This window comes from Squalius cephalus (genome assembly GCF_949319135.1).
Source record: "Squalius cephalus genome assembly, chromosome: 9".
Lineage (NCBI taxonomy): Eukaryota > Metazoa > Chordata > Actinopteri > Cypriniformes > Leuciscidae > Squalius > Squalius cephalus.
Genome location: NC_137130.1, coordinates 25,694,636 through 25,719,004, shown reverse-complemented (window position 1 = coordinate 25,719,004; position 24,369 = coordinate 25,694,636). Strand labels below are relative to the sequence as shown.

The 24,369-nt window shown below is 37.3% G+C and overlaps 1 protein-coding gene across 1 annotated transcript in view; it reads right to left on the bottom strand.

The window, feature by feature from the left end:
- Positions 1-24,095, bottom strand: part of nck2a (NCK adaptor protein 2a) — a 68,579-nt gene extending 44,484 nt beyond the window's left edge. Inside the window, exon 1 of the mRNA XM_079880866.1 lies at positions 23,895-24,095. The gene's annotated coding sequence lies outside the window, so the exon portion shown is untranslated. The remainder of the gene's footprint in view (positions 1-23,894) is intronic.
- Between the last annotated feature and the right edge of the window lie 274 nt (positions 24,096-24,369).

Sequence of the window (24,369 nt, the reverse complement as noted above, 5' to 3'; positions counted from 1 at the left end):
ATATACTATAGTAAAAATGTTCCTTGAGCAGCAAATCAGTATATTAGATTGATTTTAAAAGGATCATGTGACTCAGGCTGTGTTTCCATCCAAAATAGCGAATTTAACATTTGCGCAAAATTGGAATATTGCATAAAACAATCGCGATTAAAGCACCTTTTCCATCCCATGAGTTCAAAAGAACAAAATCGTCAATTCCTAGGAAACTACCGCAAAATATCTGTAATAAAAATGTAAGTTCCGGCAATCAGGGAAGCCACTGTGGCTCTTTTTTTTCCTACAGTACATCATAAAAGATTTGTGTCTCAGAGCCCACAGCAAAACACAATAAATGGTGTCATGTTCTCTTGCGTTCAGAAGATGCCTGGTGTTTGTGAGACGCTTCTGGGAGGGAATTAAACCAAATCATTCTAATGACAGGCATTTCAGAATAACTAAGACAACATTTGAGATGCTGTGCAATGAAACTGGTCAGCTGGTTAGTCCAGTTATCCAATCACATCCAACTGTTGAGGCAAATCCACGTGAGGTTTTCCTTTCTTTTTTTGCGCATCGAGGGATTCATTCTGTAAATGTGTTTCCATCATAATTTATGCACATAAACTCACCTCAAGTGAGCGCATACAGGGTTTTTTTTTGCTAATTTTTTGAATTTATGCGCATCTTGGCGTTTTCGTCCAACGTTGTTTAATGCGATATTTCAAATGCGCATACAAATAGGTAGACTGAAACAGCAACTGAAGACTGAAGTAATGGCTGCTGAAAATTCAGCTTTGCGATTGCGTAGTGTAGCGTATTCTAGTATTTTTTGGCAATTTAAATATTTTTTCTTGTTTTTCCTTGTATATGTGTGCCAAAAAGTTGAGCTCACCGTGTCATAGCATCATTTGGTCTCAGTCTATTCTCAGTCTCTCTGTTAAAAGATAACAGATGTTTTTTAGTAGATGGTTGTAGCCTATGTCTTTGAATTGCTTGAGGATCAGACTATAATTTTTACAGTTCCATGTAAAGTTATCTTCTATTTTATTTACCTGACAAAGCATTTATTTGCATTCGCAACGTAAAAGAGAATAAAGAGCTGGGGAAATAATAACAGCACACACTCACACTGCCAAATCCAGCACAGGAATGTGACACTCAACCAAATGGACAAACATGCTCTTGTACAGGAAATGGTCGGGTCAGAGTGCACATCATTTCCTATGTAAACAGGGGGATGCATTTCAGAAATGGCTTACAGAATAGATGGACAGCAATTGAAAAAAAAAAAAAGAAGGTTTGTGAAATGCAATGGGGATTCTTTCTGGCAAACAAGTCTAATGATGCAGCCTGAAAATCAGTCAAGTTTCTTTGCTTGATCACGTCTCAGTTCAAAATATTTCACCTTCGGGAACCACTGGCTCTCCATCCGCTTCATGAAGTCTTCACTCAAACCAAACAAGTATTGTTTTTTTTTCTTATATTCTTATGTTGGGTTTGCCAGTTGAGTGTCCATGGTAAATATTGTGTGAAGTGCTGAAAAAACTCTTTCTGAACTGCACAGCGGACTGGTTGCTCAGTGCTGGTCTGAATGGACTTAATGGTCTAAGAGCATATGAACTCTAAGCTACTATGCTGGATTGAGAACTCAGTCAAGAACTGTTAATGTGAACTTGTGAAACTGGTGGTTTGCACCCCAAATGAGTTGAAAAGGAATGAACTGAATTTAAACAAATTTAATTTTTAATGAACTGATTTCTTTTTGTTGAAAGATTTTGTCATGTTAAATGGGCCCCAGAATTAGGAATTGAGTATATGAATTTCTGGGATACTTTTCTTAAAAATTTAATAATTTGTTGGTTTCTTTTTTTTTTTTTCTTTTTTTTTTACTTTGCATTTGTGAATCATTAATGCTTTCCCCTCACTGAATGTTATTTTGCTCAAAAAACTAATAACAGTTTCTATGACTTGAGCCTGTTGATATTTGTGTGTTAATTCTTCATCCACATATTAAGGGTTCCTAGGTTGTTTTTTTTTTTTTTTTTTTTTTTTTTTCTTTGTATGGTTGACTGACTCAAAGAAATTTAGTAGGTTTAATCACCTGCTTGGCACCCCAATTAATTAGGTCAATCTGTTACAAAGGTCAATGGTCTCCAAATTCTAAGATGCAATCTTCTAAGCTTTTCTTAATTGGCAGTTTATGGAGTAAGACCTGGAACTTATGCAATTTGATATTAATGGTATACTGTTGTTTGGGATTATATTAATGCAGCCTCAAGAAACCTGCATCATGGAATTTTTAATTATATGATTTTGCACACAGATTGTTATGGAGATTACAAAATCTTCCTCTCCAAATTGACAATTTTGTTTTCAGCTATCCTTTGGTACATTTATAGATATGGTGTGGACCTACCCTAATGACAAGAGTTTTCTCATAAAAAAAAAAATAATAATGAAAAAGATTGTGTGACTGGACTTAAACATACTAGTGATGCAGCAAAATGTTTTTTTTTTGTGTGTGTGTGTGTGTGTGTGTGTGTGTGTGTGTGTGTGTGTGTGTGTGTGTGTGTGTGTGTGTGTGTGTGTGTGTGTGTGTGTGTGTGTGTGTGTGTGTGGTGTTTTTACCAGAACAAAACCGTTTTCATTTAGCCAAAAAAGAAAACAGAAAATAAAGTTTGTTTAATGATCAATTAATTAATTAATAAAATGTGTACAAACAGTTACAAAAATTGAAATTGCACATTAGGCAGTTAGTCCTATCATCATGATCTGTGATCCTGTCATCATCTTTATGACATAATGATGTTTCTACTCCACTATGTCGTTGAAACAAAATCATTTAAATAGTGTCTGTACTAAAAACTTGTTTCCATGACAGATTTATTCAAACACACATGAAATAATGAATACGTGACTAACAGTTTAAAGGTGAAAGGTTTATTTTTTTATTTTTTTAATCCTCAAAAAGTCTAAACACTCTCAATAGTCAAGCCCTTTGGACTTTTTGAGCAATATGATGTCATATTGCTCATGCTCCGCCCACGACCACTGATGGACTTTGCTTCCCTTAGGTAAATATTGACGTGTCTCTGCGGTTGAAACACTGATTAAGCGATTACATGAGACATGCTACTGATTTCAGTAAGTTGTACTATACCTTTCAACATGCCTTCTGATGTTCATTCATGTTTATTTTATGCTGTAACTAGTATTAAAGCGGAGGAAATGATCAGTTCCTTCCGCTTCTCTTGAACTGAGGCGCTATACTGTGTGCGATCTGTCACACCACATTAAACGGCGCCAAAACGGCACTTATTGTTTGAATTTTGTAATAAAATTGACAAAATTCGAAAGCTGAGACTTTGTTTCATATCAGAATCTTGAGATTTAAGAATCAATTTCGACTCTTCAAAATGAGAATCGATTAAAATCGGGAATTTGATATTTTTAACCCAGCCCTAACTATGATGAGACATGATACATTTCAGTTAGTGGTACTGTTTCAGTTTCAACGTACCTTGTGATGTTCATTCATGTTTATTTCTTAACTTGTAGTAAATATAAAGAGATACGGTGATCTGTCAAGCCACATTAAAGTGTGTGAAAACAACATTCAAGCTGAAACTGTTTCATATCAAAAGTAATGATGTCGAAAGCTTATTGCAATTACTGGATGGCAAGCACACTAGAAATAATGTGTAGTGAAGTTTTTCAACTTCAAAATGTGGTTGACTATTGACCATACTATAGACTACTGACTAATGCCATAGTGTAGCGTGGGCACAACGCGCATACACTTTGCTTCTCTCATCTACACAGACGCAGCAGTTCCAATTTTTGCAAACCATACATAATTACAAGGAAAAATATTACCACACAAGGGAAATCATTGTGGTGTCCATGAAGATGTGAAAAAATAGGCATAAATCTAGCTTACACATTTACCCATATTTTTATACGCCTGTTTAACCGAAGCTAATTTGGGTGGGTTTCTCCCAACCCCATACAATGTCACTTCTCTGTCTTTTACGGCCCTGACGAGAACGTCGGTCTCCTCGGCTGTGAACCGCTCCTGGCGTGCGCCTGGCAAATCCGCCGTTTTTATAGCAATCCGCCATGGAACAAGCGCGCCTGCTTTTAAAGTGAATGTGAGATGATGCTCTGATTGGTTTATTTCACGTTACGCCCAAACCACACCTATGAGTAATGTAGCTACTTCAGACCAACCCATTTTAGATTCGCGAGATCCGCCCACACTACTACCACACTAAACTACACTACTTGCGTTTTGTGTTGGATACTTGCGCTTCAGATCGTTAAAATAGGGCCCTGAGTGTACATAGGCCATAAAAGCTTTACTCATTAACCTGTGCTTGTCCGCACCCTTAACACAATGCTAATAGTTATGAGTAATTTGACTGAGTTTGTTTTGTTAAGCTCTTAAGTTTAAAACCGAGTATGTGTGAGCACATGTACAAATAAATAATATGCTAACATACCACACCACTCCGGCTCCAGTCATACAAAACAAACAGGAGAGATGGCAGCAGCCCAAGAATCTCGTCTCCGCAGTGAAGGTTCAGGTCAGGTCGTTCCTGTCGCTTGTCTCTCTGCCATTCATACTCATTTTTTCCATTCTCATTTATACTTACTGCACTGAGGTTTACAGAGATTAACCCCTCGGCATCCAATCTGTTACATCCATCAAAGCTGTGGCCCATACTCACATTCACAGCTGAACGGTTCCAGGTTTTGCCAACTGATGCTGTGGTGTTTAATCTCCAAGGCTAGAACTGCGATTCAAAGCTGTCTGAAAACACATCTAAAAACACCACAGGAAAACTTCTCATCATAAATCTAAAAAAAAAAGCACTGATGCATGCCTTTTTCCCCTTGTAGAAAATCAAGGAAAATTCCCACCAACAACGACACAAGCTGGATTCTCCATTTGAGGCAGAAAGCAAGGCCAGAGTCTGAAGCAATTATGGATGTGCAAAACTACACGGTCAGTGTACATAAAGAAAAGTATTCTTTTTTTTTTAATAAAAAAAAATTATTAGTTTTAAAATTATTATAAATAGTTATCTTTGCATCCATATTGGGTTCATATGGTTTTTAAAAACTTATAGCTTTAAAAAAAATGTAACTACTGTGAAAATGTAATGTGGTGAAACATTAAGTAAAAAGTAATAAGATATTTTCCTTATATCTTGATTAAATGTGAGCAGATTTTTGAAAAAACATTTTTTAAATGTATTTGAATGAAATCTCTAGTGCTCACCAAAGCTGCATTTATTTGATCAAAAATACAGTAAAACATTAATATTGTGAAATAATATTAGAATATAAATAACTGTTTTCTAATTTAATTTATTTTAAACTATAATTTATTCCTTTGATGGCAAAGCTGAATTTCAGCATCATTACTCCAGTCTTCAGTGTCACATGGTCCTTCAGAAATCATTCTAACATGCTGATTTGGTGCTCAAGAAAAACATTTATTAAATATAAAGTTAAAAACAGTTGTGCTGCTTAATATTTTTATGGAAACGGTGATATTGCATTTAATATAAATCTTTTGTATTGTAATTAGTGCTGTCAAAATGAACGTGTTACTTAACGCATGCGATTAATAAAAAAAATTCCCGTCATCCTTTGGCTAGCGCTGCATTATATGATCACGCTCTTATTCAAGCAAATGCTTTTAAACCATTCACATGCGACAAGACAAAAAAAAAAGAGAACTCAGTGCTGTACTGACGTGCGTCTGTGATTCTTCTGTCTGTGTGACTCACGCACACAGAAAGCTGCTTCAGACAGCGCTTCAGATAGCGGACAAAAACTAAAAATTATGCCACAATGCCCGTTTTGTTGAGTATCATCGCAAGCACAGTTAAATGAGTTAAATCAAGTCTTAAATGAAAGTAATTTAGAGATAATGTGTATCAGATGCTCTGATGCTATGATCCGACGTGGTCATGTGTGGAATGGTTTTAACATTAAAGGGATAGTTCACCCAAAAATGAAAATTCTATCATCGTTTACTCACCCTAAAGTTGTTCCAAACCTGTATGAGTTTCTTTGTTCTGCTGAACACAAAGGAAGATATTTGGAAGAATGTTTGTAATCAAACAGATCTCGGTCCCCATTGACTACCATAGTATATATTTTTTCCTACTATGGAAGTCAATGGGGACCAAGATCTGTTTGATTACAAACATTCTTCCAAATATCTTCCTTTGTGTTCAGCAGAACAAAGAAACTCATACAGGTTTGGAACAACTTGAGGGTGAGTAAATGATGACAGAATTTTCATTTTTGGGTGAACTATCCCTTTAAGGATAATCAAAGAACAAACGAAAGAGAAAATCACTCACTGTTCTAGACTGAATAACTTTTGTAGCTTTAATAAGTAATCTATATTTAATATATAATTTATAAGTGCTTGATAACTTTATAAAATTTCTGTATATATCATGTTAGACCTACCTCAAAATCTTAAAGCACTGTTTATAAGGTTACATGCGGGGCAAAAACAACACAAACAATAACTTTTTGTGCATTTTGACAGGCCAAGTAAAAATCTGATCCGGTCTGACTGGGCCAATAAAAAAAATTGATCCCTGATATATTGAAAGGCATGTAAATGTGGCATTTATTATAATGGGTTTATGTGAAGATTGTTTTTATGTTCACTTAAATTAGTTATTTATTTTTAAAGGCTAATTTAAATGTTAAAATGAATAGCTTTAAATTATACTGTAATGCTGAATGGCTATAATTAATGGCTAAAATTGAGAAAAATTATATTTCATAGAGACATCAGTAGCAGTATTGATATCGGAGATGCCTTCTTTCATAAAAAGATGCCATTAAACAAATATTTAAAATATATGCTAATGTCTTTATGTTGTTTCTACATTAATTTTGAGATTAAATGTGAAATTACAATATAAAAATAACACTTTAATGTTAGGTGCGATTATTCACGATTAATGACAGAAAAATGTTCATCGATTGACAGCACTAATCATAATAAAAGTCTTTATATCACTTTAATTTCACTTGTCCCTGCTGAATAAATGTACTAATTTATTTACGAACCACAAACTTTTGAATGGTATTGTATAATTTTCCAGGTAAAAAGTATTTATGAATTATTTATTCATACATTTATTACATTTTTAGAATTTGCACCACATGACACTTAACAACCTGAAATCATATAGCTGTCAAATGACCTGATGTTTTAAGACACTTCAATTGGGTCTGCACTCTGCAGGGATCCTCTCTATGATATCAGTTGAAACAGTTTTATTTCGGTGAATCGGTTACAAAAGTGGTCCTTTGATGGCTTTTAGAGTTTTTATACCATGCTAAAGGTCTAAAAACTAAAAGACACAAATCTCTGTTATCCTCTTAGGCGACCGGTTGATGGACGACGACTAGTCGGCTGACCCATGCCTAAGTCAATGGCCCAAGCACCCGTGGCATCCGTCCAACAAACACACACCAAAGCTTCATCAGCAAATACTTTCACGTGCTTCCACCAAAGAGGGCCGAGAGAGGGAAAGCGTGTGTTCTCTTTCTCTTTGGGACTATCTCTCCCCTTCGTGAATAAAGGAGGAGCGTTTTGCACACTCAGCCGACATGCAATTCACACTGCGGCACAACCAGAGCAAGGCCAGTGGACACAATGCAGGGGTACTTTCAAAAAGCGGTGGGCTGATGGGATCCACCACTGGGACATAGACAAAGAAGAACAGTCTTAACAGTTTAACTTAGATCAGACACAGATAATGACCAGACATTCTTACGGACCCGCACACAGCCCATCAATAATATTCAGAGTTTGTTTGAACAATCTCTGAAATGTACGGTAAGAAAGGCACCTGTGGATGTAGCAATTTAGGTTTTACAAATTGAACTTAAATTAAAGTGAATTTATATAGGCCTAGGCTATATAATATACTGACAACCACAAGAAAACAGGTGGTAACGAGAAAGCCACACGATGAATCAAAGTTTATCACAAGTAGCTTTTCAACAATCTGATGTAAATATTAAAATATAGAAGATGCACATACAAAACAGTCATGGTAACACACTAAGGATGCACGATATATGAGCCACCATATTTTTATCGGCCCAATAAGAAAATTTGGCCGATATATTAAAGCTGATTATGGATTTTTTCCTTCAGCTGACACTTCAGGTCGCATTATTTGAATTGCTTGAAATATGATTGGAATGGAATCACTTCAAAAAAGGAAAATACAGTTAAGTGCAACAGTTAAGTCTGTCATATAGGCTACATAAAATTATAATAAGAACATTATAACTGTGTGCTTGGGATGTGGCTTTTAATAATGAGACTTGTTTGTGTAATCAGGCTCTCAAAATGTATATAAAAATTTGGATTTAGATTGATCGGCCAATATATCAGTTATCGGCTTTCAAATATAAAGAATTATCGTATCGGAGAAAATTTTCATATCGGTGCATTCCTACACATAACACTAAAATAATGCAATAAACATTCATTCAATAACATAAGATGTAACATAAACACCTAGGGCCCTATCTTGCACCCAGCGCAATTGACTTTGTACACTGACGCGTGTATCATTCCTATTTTGCACCCGCGCACAGCGGACTTTTACCTCCACAGACGCACGTCGGTAAATTAGGAAATGAACTTGCGCTCCCGGGGGCGGTTCAGCGCAAAGAGGAGGCGTGTTCCAGCGCAAACGTTCCCTGGTGCTATTTTGCAGGTTTAGAAAACAATTCCGCCACTGACCAGGAAAAACCTAGTCTAAAGTCAGTGACGCGTTGCACATGTTATTCATATGCTATTTTAAGGGTGCATGCTTGGCCATAATCAATGTAGCGTGTGCACAACGCGCATACACTTTGCTTATCTCATCTACACACAGACGCAGCAGTTCTCATTTTTAGAAAAACAATAAATTATTACAAGGAAAAATATTAACACACGAGGGAAATCATTGTGGTGTCCATGAAGATGTGAAAAAATAGGCATAAATCTAGCTTACACATTTACCCAAATTATTATAAGCCTGTTTAACCGAAGCTAATTTGGGTGGGTTTCTCCCATCCCCATACAATGTCACTTCTCTGTCTTTTACAGCCCTGACGAAAACACCGGTCTCCTCGGCTGTGAACCGCTCCTGGCGTGCGCCTGGCAAATCCGCCGTTATTATAGCAATCCGCCATGGGACAAACGCGCCTGCTCTTAAAGGGAATGTGAGAAGACGCTCTGATTGGTTTATTTCACGTTACGCCCAAACCACACCTATGAATAATGAAGCTACTTCAGACCAACCCATTTTATTTGCGTCGGGCGCAAGAGTCATTTATCCCGCCGGTATAATAGCAACAGCGCCCAAGACCCGCCCACAAAGTTACTTGCGTTTCACACTTGATACTTGCATTTCAGATCATTAAAATAGGACCCCTAATGTAAATAAGTATTAAGAAAAATACTAAGATGAAGCAATTATAAGTGTCACACAGGGAATTCTGGGAACGCAGTTTAAGGCTTTTCACTGGAAATTTTGAGACGAAGATTTTCATTTCCAAAAACTGTTTACAGTACAACATCTTTTAAACTCACTTGAAATGTCCTGTTAGATTCATTATAGTTGTTCACTGTATATAGTAAGGAAACTTAATGTTCACCAATTAATAGGTTTTTACTGTAGCATTTTTAAAGTCTTTTAACATTAAAATTATGATCATTTTTAACAGTGCAGATTTCCCTGCCCCATTAAGAGCATGAAGTCAAAGGCAACTGTGGTTGAGTCTAACTTGGTGATTTTGCAGAATAAGCTGCAAAGTGGACTGGACTTCATGCCAATAGTCAAAGCCTGAGCAGTCAACTAAACTAAATAGAGGGTCAGAGGCATTGAAAATAATCTAAACAATTGAAAAAGTACATCTATTCTACTTTTGGAGTCACAATGTTAAGGTTTAAAAAGCACCGTCTCCAACCATGAGTGAACCTAAAAGATTATGACAGACTCAGAGAAGAAATAGAGGTATGGTAAAAGGGGGGAACTGTGGAGAGAGAAAAAAACCCTGAGGGGGAAAAGAAGAGAGAAAGTAAGATAAAAGAAGAGATAATAGGATTGTCTATCAGGCCCTATCACAGTTTCCAAGAAATTGGGTAAGAGTTCAAGCTGTATTGTCTTACAAAAGAACTACTAGAGGAGAAATTTCACAGAAACCTCACCCATGTTCAAAGTTCACTTATGAGAGAGAACAGGTCCGGAGATGGAGAATACGTAGGATCACGTAACTCTTGATGTAAACACAGCTTAACACGTCCTACTCTACATCCGTTCCGTGAACTGAGAGAAAAGGGGAGATAAGGAAAGACTCCGGGTATCAAATTTACATTATGGTGTATGTACTCTGCCTTCCGAGGCTTTCTTAATATGTGTGTTTATGAGTGTGTATAGAGCAAGATATTAGATATTAATGATGTATTCATCATTTTACTAACAATAAAAGTTAAACATCATTGTAATGATTTTTAAAAAAGCTTTTTATTCGGTCATTATTTATAATGCCTTTTCTAAAACGTGTGGATGGGCCAGTTCCATACCTGCTCCTTCTCTCATAATTTACAAGCATGGAAGTGCCATAAATGAAATATTTTTCTTTCCATTTCACGGAATTAATAGACTGTCTGTTTTAAAGATTTGTCATCATTCAGAAAGGTTCATGGAAGTTCAATGTGGCATTTTACATGTTTTAAAATGTTTTACCAAAAAAAGAAAACGAGAAAATGTGTGGCCAGTAAGATTTAATTTAATAAATTAATACACAGCAAAAACTCCAGTGTTAAATTAACACTCCTGGGAGTGTATATGAGTCCACACTCAAGAGTGTAAAGTGTTAAAATATGAGTGTTAAATTAACACTCAAGAGTGTTAAAGTTAATGAGATAATTAAGTGATTAATTTAGTGATGATTGAGCATTATTGAAGACACCTGATGTTAACAAGCAGAATCACTGAAGGAGAAAATATCAAATTGTAACTTACCATTGTGGTGATGGGTGTTTGCTTTATATTTAGCTTGTCTGCTGTTATTGATTTATAACAGTCAGATGAACAAAGAAAAAACGTGATCTGATGGTGTTGGTTATGTTTTGACATAATCATGTTGTGATCTGAAAAACTAATTAAACTAACTAAACTTATTGAGATAGTTTGGTTTAACTAGTTAATTACAACAGCTGTATGATTCTACAGCATATGATTTTCACTATTTTTCATATAATCAAAAATATTTCATATAATCAAATAAACATTGTTCTGATCAAAAGACTTTCGAGTGTATTTATTTAGAAACACAGACATCAATAATCAGCCTGTGAATCTCAACAATGGTGACAATAATAAAGCATGTTGCAGTGGCTGCCACCAATCACAACTCATTAATGGCTCCCATCATGCATTGCGGTATGAATAAATTATCATCTGAATTGTCTATGTAATTTACTTTTCCTAATTGAATATTCTGCTCGTCACCATTGTTGAGATGCATAGACTGAATCTTGATGTCTGTGTGTGCCTAGAAGAATGTTTTTTTTTTTCTTCAAAACAACTTTTAAGAAATCCTTTGTTTTATATCTAAAATTCAGGATATTTATGCAGAATCACAGTTATGCTGTAATCAACAACATAATTTAAGTCAGAAAGAAGGATCTTAATGAGTTCAGTGATCAAGTTCAAATGATGCTTGTCATAATATAACCAACACCATCAGATCACTTTTTTTCTTTGTTCGTCTGACTGTTATAAATCAATAACAGCAGACAAGCAAAATTTAAAGTAAATATATAAGGGTCAAGAGCCCAACTAAAGCAAACAATATTCGCCATAACGGTGGCTTACAATTTGATATTTTCTCCTTCAGTGATTCTGCTTGTTAACATCAGGTGTCTTCAATAATGCTCAATCATCACTAAATTAATCACTTAATTATCTCATTAACTTTAACACTCTTGAGTGTTAATTTAACACTCATATTTTAACACTTTACACTCTTGAGTGTGGACTCATATACACTCCCAGGAGTGTTAATTTAACACTGGAGTTTTTGCTGTGTACTTTTATTCAGTAAGGATGCATTAAATTAATCAAAAGTAACAGTAAGGCATTTATAATGTTACAACAGTCTTCAATTTTAAGCAAATGCTTTTCTTTTGAACTTTCTATTTAAACCAAAACCTGAAACACGTATCAGGGTTTCCACGAAAATATTAAGCAGCACAACTCTTTTTTTAACATTGATAATAAGAAATGTTTGCGGAAAATCAGCATGCTAGAATGATTTCTGATGGATCATGTCATAGTCGCTCATCGGCCAAGCATTCAAGGAAAAACGTGAGATACTCTCCATTAATTTTAACCAATCAAACATTTGATTTAGATTCGGGAAACTCACTGATTGGTGGATCTCACATCGGGTCACAGACCTCAGCAACAAACACAGTGAAAAGCACAGCTGTTTATTTAGAGATGCCAAACACTTAGACACAACTAGACTCCAACAAGCAGAAAACCAAGTTAATTAAATTAAGTGGAGCAACAGCCACCAACGCTGCTCCAAACAAACCCTCTGACAAAACAAAGCAGCAAACACTGCACAAACAGAATCAGACTTGACAGTGAACGCTCAACTTTCCACTGGTACATAGCATCTTTGTTTTGGTAGTGAATTTCTCATGTGAACTCCTCTGTTCTTCCTCTCTCTTTCTTCCTCCTTTCCTTCTATCTCTCACCCTCCCTCTAGCTCAATCTCCTGTCTCTTCTTCTATGTGGTTGACAGCACAAATCTGTTGCCATTACCTTCCTCTGAGAGGCTGACTGTGAATGATCAGGCCTTGGGCTGTGGAGCATTGAAGCAGTCCCAGATATCCCCACACAGCGTCTGGTCACCTACTCACAGACAATTAACCTCACTGTCTCCAACATCTGGCATTGGTCAGCACATTTACACCGTGTTCCAAATTATTATGCAAATTGGAATTAAGTGTCATAAACATTCAATATTTTGTTTTTTAATCAAACTCATAGATGGTATTGTGTCTCCGGGCTCTTTGGATCACTGAAATTAATCTCAGACACTTGAGATAATTAGTTTGCAGGTGAGCCCAATTAAAGGAAAACTACTTAAGAAGGATGTTCCACATTATTAAGCAGGCCACAGGTTTCAAGCAATATGGGAAAGAAAAAGGATCTCTCTGCTGCGGAAATGCGTCAAATAGTGCAATGCCTTGGACAAGGTATGAAAACATTAGATATTTCACAAAAACGTCAGCGTGATCATCGTACTGTTAAGAGATTTGTGGCTGATTCAGAGCACAGACGGGTTCGTGCAGATAAAGACATAATGAGGAAGGTTACTGCCAGACAAATTCATCGGATTAAGAGAGCAGCTGCTAAAATTCCATTACAAACCAGCAAACAGGTATTTGAAGCTGCTGGTGCCTCTGGAGTCCCGCGAACCTCAAAGGTGTAGGATCCTCCGGGGACTTGCAGTTGTGCATAAACCTACTATTCGGCCACCCCTAACCAATGCTCACAAGCAGAAACGGTTGCAGTGGGCCCAGAAATACATGAAGACTAATTTTCAAACAGTCTTGTTTACTGATGAGTGCCTTGCAACCCTGGATGGTCCAGATGGATGGTGTAGTGGATGGTTGGTGGATGGCCACCATGTCCCAATAAGGCTGCAACGTCAGCAAGGAGGTGGCGGAGTCATGTTTTGGGCCGGAATCATGAGGAGAGAGCTGGTAGGCCCCTTTAGGGTCCCTGAAGGTGTGAAAATTACCTCGGCAAAGTATATAGAGTTTCTGACTGACCACTTCCTTCCATGGTACAAAAAGAAGAACCGTGCCTTCCGTAGCAAAATCAACTTCATGCATGACAATCCACCATCTCATGCTGCAAAGAATACCTCTGTGTCATTGGCTGCTATGGGCATAAAAGGAGAGAAACTCATGGTGTGGCCCCCATCCTCCCCTGACCTCAACCCTATTGAGAACCTTTGGAGCATCCTTAAGCAAAAGATCTATGAGGGTGGGAGACAGTTCGCATCAAAAACAGCAGCTTTTGGGAGGCTATTCTGACATCCTGCAAAGAAATTCAAGCAGAAACTCTCTATAAACTCACAAGTTCAATGGATGCAAGAATTGTGAAGGTGATATCAAAGAAGGGGTCCTATGTTAACATGTAACTTGCCCTGTTAAGATATGTTTGATTGAAATAGCTTTTGATTTCAGTAAATATGACCTCCTAATGCTGCAAATTCAACAATTGACCATTTTCAGTTCTTTACAACCTATACAATGTTTTCAAACTCTGTTGTGCATAATATTTTGGAACAGTGCATTTTGAGTTTTTTGAAAAAAATTCTGTTTTCGTTGGGTGGTTTGTTCAATGAAATTCGACTCATACCCTAAAGGTGACGATACACAGGGCAACTTTTTGAGCAATGTTGCTGGGCAAACTTGCAGAGCAATTGTTGCTTGGGCACTTTCCCATTGAAAATGGGCAATACATTTCTATCTGGATAATTTAGATTGGTCGTGGGACCTGTGTCTTATTTGGTTGCCCGTTGACAGCAACATTGCTCAAAAAGTTGCCCTGTGTATCATCACCTTAATGGTTGGTGACTTGAAAATTAGTCATTTGCATCGACTATTTAGGAAAATCAGTGTAAAATATAATTTGCATAATAATTTGGAACGCGGTGTATTTCAACACATCTACTCATGTTCTAGCTGCTAAAACACTCATTATACAGGAATTTCTGCTGCTTAACCTATTGATTGAAATGTTAAAGAGATAGTTCAGCCAAAAATGTAAATTCTGTAATCATTAACAAAATTCATACGAGTTTATTGCACAAGAATACAACACGAAAAACACAAATGAATAAATGTTGAAGAATGTGCAGAGGGGAACCGTCAGGGCCCTCTAGGCCATCAGATAAAAATATAGATTTACAAATGTATAAATAACCCAAGTCATTTAAAATCTAATACTTCTTATTGTCTGTTGTCTGTTCATTACTCCAAAAAGCAGTATTTTGCAAAATACACAACACATACTTATCTCTGCACCAATAAAATCATAAATTATAAATAATGTATAATATAAAAAAATTATAAATAATGCTCCAAAGCCATGGATAGAGTGGATTTACTGTAATGTTCATTAAGGGCAGTGAGCTTTGGGATTTTTTTAGACCTGGAACAGTAGAACTTCCTGGAACAGTAGACCTGGAACTTCCTGTCGCATACATTCACTCTCAAGTGGCCAAGATCGCAAATGTAAGTCCAATGAAGAGATGGTCCTCACTGCAGAACACGAAATCCAGGGGGAGGAGTTGGATCCAGATCCAACTCCTCCCACCTTACATATACCTAAACCTACCCATCTCCACTAGGGCTGTCAACGAATATTCTAAATTCGAATATATATTCGAATAGTTTTAAAAAACAGGAATTCGAACGTGAAAATTAATATTCGAATCGAATGTGAATTTCGAATATGGAAAAACACGCCCGCGGAAGCAGAGGCGCGGCTGTCTGCTTTGCGAGTGGGCGCGCGCGCTGCCTGAGGGACAGGTCACATGAGTCCCACTGTCTAGCACAGCGTCACTGCTGAAAGTTGACAGTGCACTAAAAAGACAATGGAATAAATTGCAGTCAGTTTTTCCTTTTTTTAATACAAGCACCAAGAATGTAAGTAGCCTTTTTCTTTTTTAATAGCACTTTATTTTTTATGAACCTCAGGGTAAAATTTCTTTGTTGTCACATTTCTCGGAATTGTGTGCCTCATTTTATTTAACGTTAAACAGAAAAGTTCCATGTTTACCACAGCACAGCTCGCTCGGAGCGTTCAATGTCGGTTCTATACTGTAAAACTTCAATTAATGTTAATAAATTTGTTTCAATCACTGAATAAAGCCTGCTATATTTGGGACAACAGTCGCGACCTTAAATTGCTTGCACAAAGCTCTTGATCAGCACTCAACATGTGCTTATTGTTGTTAATTTAACCGTTATGCGCAGAGAGAGCGTGAGCGAGAGAGAGAGAGAGAGAGAGAGAGAGAGAGAGAGAGAGAGAGAGAGAGAGAGAGAGAGAGAGAGGTCTGCGGTCTTGGCCATTAGTTTATTTACTTGGTTTTGTGTTGGTAATACATTGTCAAATATGTTTAAACTTAAATTTACTACCTATACAAGTAGTTATGTCTCTTTGTATTAATTTGTCCTGTTATTGACGTAATGCGCGTCATTGACAAAATGCGCAACCAGATGTTCGAATAGTTCGAATATTCGTGTGTTGTTTAGAGGGAATATTCGAACGTCATTTTTGAGCAATTTTGACAGCCCTAATCTCCACCCCCTGATCCCTAAACCCACCCCTAAACCTACCAATCTCCACCCCTTACATCTGGATCCAACTCCGCCCCCTGGATCTCGTGTACTGCAGTGAGGTGCTACTGCCAATGAATGACATCTTCTTGTGCGTTGTCTTTATGACACTAAGTAACGTGACATACAGGAACCGAATGAGGTTTGATATTGCTGAAACTTTGTTCGCGCGACCAATACTCTGTATTTTAAACTTTAAAATAGTCTCACGTGGAAAAAAGTTTATGTCCACTAGGGCAAAAATGGAGACGCCGGTTGCTTTCATGTCCGCTGCGGACATTAATAGGCAAAACCTCGTTACTGTATTAAAACTAACATAAAGGAATCAGATCTCCAGTGGTTTAAAGTGATGATGAATTGGACTTATACTGTTATTCCACATTAACTGGACATATACCGTTCTTCCACATGCCAGAAATGTAAATTACTCTAACTTTTTATTTTTAAGATTGACACTGAAAAATCTTATCTCAATAGAATTGGGAAGCTTTTGTTGTCTATCTTCAAGTAAAATAAAAATATATAATGTTCACAGTCCAAATAAAAAAAATGTTATTATCAAAATTTGAAAATATGGACTTATATGGTTCTTCGTCTCAAGGCCTCAAATGATGATAGAATTTTCATGTTTGTGTAAACTATACTTTTATACATGCAGTTACCCAAGAGCCATCTTCTTCAAATTCCCATGACTTCTACCTACACCTGAGCCTGCGTTCTGCTCTGTCCTGTCTGAGCGAGGGTGAGGGCTGGAGAAGGCTCTGAATCAGCAGGGGAGTGGGGCAAGCAGGGCCCAAATCTGCTGCTCACTCCGAGCTGCAATGAAGCACTTAGAGGCGGTGTTGAATTTCACACTCCTGCCCTGTCCAGTCCAGAATGGCCATTTCACTGAGGAAATTCAAAACCAGCCATGCAGTTAAGAGCAGGCAACCCTTAATTGCAGCCCAAGAATCCCTTCACAGGGTTTTAATGAATTAATGATCAGTTCAGTGTGCATGGCAATAGGGTGCTAAAGAGAAGGGCTGAATCTATTGTGTCTGATCATGTTCAGAAGGGATGCATCTGTGCTCTTTTTAAGAAGATGTGTGTACGTAAGAGAGAGAGCATTTGTATTACACAGACAGATGACTGAACCTTTCATAAGGAAGATTAGGTCTGATATCTGCTACAAGAAAACACAATCACCTTGCTGGAGCAGCTGATGGAGTGACATGATAAAGCATCTCTATGCCCACAGATGCCGACCTACTGGAAAGCCCTTACAAAGATCGCAGGATCTAACCAGGTTGGCCGAGAAGTTAATCAATCTTGCAGGTAACATAACTGTCATTGATGTGATGTTGATTTTGTAAATACGTTAAAGCACAAATAGACATGGAAGAGAATGGAATTCGGTGTTTGCGGCTCTATGTGTGTGCACAGAAAACAGTGTGCGACTTCCAAATTGAGTTCTCTTTCGTGTCTTCCTGAGCTCAAATGGTTTAAAATTGCTTGAATGTTTAAACTGATTAATCCGTGAATCATGTGCGTTTCAAACCATGGTGCCGGTCCGTCCGGATCACAGATCAACTACGATCTATACTTCGTACATCGTACATCCTGCGATGTAACTATCACGGATGCACACATGACGATATCGATGCTAAAACGAACAGTGCTTGGCTGCTTTACATGTCAGTCAAATAGCCTGCCAAACTTTGTGCTGGCAAGTAGGGGTGTAACAACAATATATCGTGTCACAATATATCACAATACAAAAATGCAACAATATGTATCGTGGATAGTGACAATAGCCTATGTACTGTGTATAGTTCTCCCAAAATAAAAATTACTTTTTTAATTAGTTCATTACAGAGTTTTAGTGTCAGTACTACATAAAACTACTATATATAATTTGAAATAGTGTATAATATTCAATGGGGGAGTATTTGTGGGTCCTGATAATGCCAAATGTCTAATGTTACCAGTAAAAAGTGCGGCCAACATTATTTTAAATTTATCTAGTCAGTGTTCGAGTGCAAGCATATTCGTCTAAAATAATTCTGTATTTTCAGGTTTAGAATCATGAATATTTTAATTCTGGTGTCTCCATTGTCCTGTGAATTGGGTTACCAGTACTAAGTCCAAGCCTATTCATTTACACCCACAATGTAATACCAAATTTAGCATTTTAATCAACAGTATGTCCAAATTTCTTGGAGTATTGCAATAATACCATATCATGAGTTCACTATCGTGATATGTATCGAATCGGGACATGATGGTATCGTTACACCTCAACTGGGAAGTCATAATTCTGTCTACAGGAGGTCTGACAGAAAAAAAGAGTGATAAGAGGATAGATGGAATAAGCAGCCAGGACTGCAATCCAGCAAAGACAGAACAAAGCCATAAAGAGAAAGATGCTCTATGCCGCTATACAAGTCTGAGATAGTCCCTGGAAAGCTTGTGAAAGGAAAAGGTTCAGCCAAGGGACAAAGTCTAGTTCAATTTTCCAGTGAGTTTTCACACTATGTACAGCTCCTCAGTAAAAATCTCCTTAACTGCTAATAGTTACTCATAAGAACGTTCCCCATGGTCAACAAACCTCAATCCCTTAATGAAAACACAATTAACCAAACAATGCCCTCGTTAAATAAATTGCCCTTTCTAATTGGATGCCACCGCAACAGCACTGAACACCCAGATTGCAACCGACACAAACAAAGTCTGCATGGAAAACAAAGCTAAATGAGGCTTTTGTGCAAACGCACAAAACGCCTGAAGATCCTGAGCAATCACATTTGCCTTTTGTTGAGACTTGTCAAATTTAAAATCTTACATGCGAGCAAACACAGTTTAAATGCTCTAAAATCATCCAATACAATCTAATGGCAATTCGTAACTATTTACGTTTTGGCGCATTGGTGGCTAATTCGTATGAATTTGTACAATCTTATTCATACGATTCGCTTATGACTCAGTGACGGTTATGTTCAGGGGTGGACCTTCATGCTTTTTTCCTAAAAATCGAATGTTTTCATACGGTTTTCAATGTACAAATTCATATGGAATCGCCACCTCGTAAAATATTTATGTTTACCTGTGAGATTGTTGAAAATTCATCCCTAGATGAGATCTTCACAAACTGTCATCTTTCATAGTGGCTTTGCATGCACTGAATATTCCATGTGGAAAAAAGGGAGTTTTTTTTTTGCAGATTTAGAGGAACAGTCTGGAATAGTGGTGGATGATCGTTTTCACAGTCAAATCTCTTTAGCCTACACATATGACCTATAAAAACCAATGCTAAAGAAAGAAAAAATATAATACAGCCTTTCAATCCCATTCAAGCAGAGAAATGACACAATTGTAGGAGCGTTTGTGATGCGCAGGATAGCCTAAATCCTCTTTCTTACCAGAGGCAAGCCGACCAATTCAGTTCCATCATTGCTAAATCAGCTGCATGCATAATGCCCGCTTGAGATTACAAATGATTATGGTAAAAATAACAAAACCCCAGCCTGACCTTTAACCTTCATCTGTGCGTTTTATTAGACGGGACGTCTGTCTCCGGAGCTTGCAATCTGGGCCTTCTCTCTCTTTTATGAAGGCTCTTATTTTGGGAAAGATTAAAATTTGCTGTAGAACGGCACGTCGCAAAAAAAGCAATTTCCAGCTCCAAACCACAAACTCTGCTGTGACGTGATGTTGCAGATGCGAGCCTTTCCCTCCCAACACGATTTCCACAATCTAAATTTATGGAGACGATGACAAGTGGGATTTTTATTCATACCATCCAGATCCATTCAACAGCTTTAGATAGAGGGTTTAAACAGGGTCACAATTTCACAAAAAAAATGTGTGCCATGAACATTTACTATATAAACTGACAACATTTTAGCGGACATCCACCCAGCAAGGGGAAACGGGTAGCCTTAACCACCAGTATGTGATAAATCAATACATTTACAAAATACTAAACCACAAACTATCTGCGGCCACGCTGAATACTTGCAAGACTCTGCCAAATCCATAAACACTATAATTACAGCCTTTTATAGAAAAGTTAAAGTACATTTAGGTCAAAGTTCTGAGGGAGCCAGTTGCGGAGACGTTGGCGTAAGCCAGCTGAGAGACGCAGAAAACACTTGCCTTGCAAGATTTCTATGCCGGACGCAATTACCAACAAGCACAAACTATAATTTCAAACAAATCATGTCTGGAACTGCAAAACCAAGCTTGTCTCTAATTGACTGATTCATTTGTAAATCACAAGTACATCATTTGTGAACAAGGGCTGACAGCACTAATAGATATCTTGCCTTTACAGACTGTAACTCAATAACATGCACAAAAAAAAAAAAAAAAACAGCAGAAATGATGGTGCGCTCCATAAGTCGGACACAGTGGACATATGAACTTACACCGAAAGCTATGCCCATGTACTAAATAAATGGCAAAGCTCAGATGGAGGGAAACACTTTGACTAAACAGTCTTTTGTTTGGAGACTGGTGGCTGGTACTGAGAGAGTACCGTGTGCACAGCACATTCCAGAGCCTCGGTCCAGAAAACAGCACATTTGTAAATGAGATCAGTAAAAAAAAAAAGAGCACTTGGGATATTTTTAGACCATTTCAGCACTAAAAGACTATTCAAATTCCCTCCTTTGGTCACAGAGATAAAAGGAGATTTTTTAAGCCTTTTACATTTGTTTAGTAAACTACTAAAAATCATTTAATTAACAATTATCTTTACACTGTATATACATATATATATAAAAAAAATGTTACTGCCTTAAATTTTTAAGTACAATCAACTTGGATGTTTAAGTCATTTCAACCTAAATTACATTAAACTGACTTTAAAAAATTAGCTGAATCTTACAGAACTTATGAAAAAACAGTTGAAAATTGCTTAACTTATTTTGATGAGTTAAAGCGATGTAAAAAAAAAACATCATATCATATTAATCATATCATTTTTTACAGTGTAGCCTATCTCTAGAAAAATCTATAAATGTCAATCATTTTTCCATTCCTGAAAATTACAGTTCCAAAACACTTTGGGGTTTTCCTTCCCTTTTGGGACCCTGTTTATGGCAGAATGTGCCTGATGCATTACGTAAGCTCAATTATGTTGTCTTTCGTTGCGCAATGACAGACACAACGTGACACTTACATGAGTTTTGTAATAGAAAATGCAACCAGAGTTGCTACTGTGTTCAGTCATCATGCCTTAGATTCCACATACCTGTCACTGCAAAGGAACACACTGCAAATCACGACTCGTGAAAGAAACGTCAATGGGTGTGATCAGAGCGAAACTTTGAACCGGTTGAAACTGAAATTCTCCATATTATGCATTCAAATCGATACTCGGTTACTCAGACAAGAAATACAACATTATGTTTGACAGTATGAAACGCATACGGTTTTGGAATTTTTTGATTGTGATGGGAATATATTAGCACAAGTACCAGCGCTGTGTAGTAAGTATAAGCATGTAAGCTATTTCAATCCTCTAAGGATGTTTCTTGAGAAACTATAAAAATAGGATTATTGTCTTCAAAGTAGCCCAGTATTTGAGCCACTTACTCAGTAAGCCGGGCAGGAGAAATCCTGACTGGTGTAAAATTAAATTATCATAATGCTGGTAAGTATGCAAGTACCGAGAGTCTGTGAAAGGGAGATGGAAAGGAATACAGTGTCAAGAACCTGACCATAAATGTAGAAAATCCACAACAACTCTAAATCACATGATGCTTCATGTTTACTTTGTGCATGAAAGAAACTATTTTTAAACAAACTCCAGCAATCAGACAGTGTATTAAATTAACTAAATATTTCATTTGGGGGCCCAACTTCTCAAATGACCTTTCACTGTGTCGTAAAATCAACATTTAATTTGCCATCATAGTTTTTTAACAAGCGATGTCCTCTGTTGAGACTGTGTATTTTAACTGTAGCCTACTTAAGGATCCGCTTCATATACTTCATCAAAACCCAATAGGCAGATTTCACTGAACTTTAACCCTCTGCTATATCCCAAAGTAGAATGTGACTGTTATTCAATTTAGTAACATTGTTTATTGAAACATACAATTTCAATAAAACCAGAGATTTCTATGGCAGAAATCCTAATAGAAAACATGAAACAAGGTCAAATTTTAAAGCATGCCACTAAGTTGCATTTTTGTTTACAGTTCTCATAAGATTAGGGGGAAAAGTCACTAAGAGTCATCCAAATTTTCTGAAGAGACTTGATCAATTTATATGACGAACAGATTTAATTTAGGCTTTTATTCACATATTAACACTGATCAGCGAACACAGAAGCTCAACCGAACCTGCTTGACGCACAAGAATGAACCTCATTGGTTCTTGCTGAAGTTCAAACATGCTGCGTAACACGAGAATGAACCTCATTGGTTCTCGCACGTCAAGCGAACATGCTTGAGCTTCCGTTTACCACAACTGATGTGTAAGTTGATGAATGTTTATGTGAATAAAAGCCTTGTTCATCGTTATAAAGCGATTGTGTCTTTTCAGACAATTTGGACTAAACCGCTCAATACATATGGATTAGTTTTACGATCTCTTTATGAACTTTTTCAATCGTCAAAGTGGTAGTTGCGTAGCTGTCTATGGAGGGACAGAAAGCTCTCAGATTTCACCACAAAGATCTTCATTTGTGTTCCGAAAAAGAACGATGAAACTCTTACGGGGTTGAAACGACATGAGGGTGAGTATTTAATGACAGAATTTTCATTTTTGGGTGAATAACCCATTGAAAACAATCACACTTCACATCAAGGTCCAAGTTTCATTCACTTCCAGAGAAGTAGCCTAACGTGCACTTCTTTTGCCATGCTAATTCATTCAAAGCACTCTCACCTCAGTGAATTACATTTATATATATATTTAAACAATAAACAACAATATAGATAATTATCGCTTAAGGCACTGGATATATGTCAGGGAAAGCTGTTGTTTTACAGTGTGTGGAATGACTCCATGGCGCGAGCACACAACATGCAGAAAATGACAATGGACATTCTCAGCAGCCATCATTTCATTCTTTCTCTAATATGATGTCTCAAAACAAAAACAAACCAAAAGCGGCATTTAAACTGTAGGCTACCATCAATCAACAGATGACTCTCTGTTACACGGATGTGTCAAATCCAGCAACTTTAAGGAGGCGGTTGGGATCTCTATTGTGGTAACAGAGCTGGTAGAGACAAAAGACGAGCGCGAGAGAGACAATCACTCAAAGTGCTCCTGTTTCTTTCTCATTTTCAATTGTAACATATACACCGATCCTCGATATAGAAGCAATATTCATGTAGACGCGTTACTGAAAACAGTTTTAGCTAGGAAAGCACACCAAGGCAACTTTAAGCGAGCCTTTATTACTCTAGTTGACATGTTAGTGTTTTCTTTTTCTTACCTTGCAGTAACTCCTGATAGATCGGGCTTTAGGACACGCAGAAAAACACGCTCTCTTTGCAGACTTGGGTTGGTAAGACGATGCGTGGAGAATGTAAATCCGTTTCGGTGAGTTTTTGTCCGTGGGCCCAAGCTGCTCTCTCTCTCTCTCTCACTCTCTCTCTAACCCTCGGTCTGTGTTCAACCTCTAGCTCTCTCAGCCAGCAGCGCGAGTCAATGCACGGGTGACGTCACCGCTGCCATGGCACAGCGCGCGCGAGGAGGGAGGCGCGAGAGCTCTGGGGGGTGCTGATGATAATGGAGGGGCTGCTCAAATATTATTGAAACATTTACAGTATATTAAAATACTAATGAAGTATGGTAAAGTTTACAAGCATGTGGAAGTTAATACATGAATGAGAGCAGTGCCCTCGTATAATACATTGCAATACATTTAAAATGAAAGTGAAAGATGCATGTGCCTACTAGTACAATTA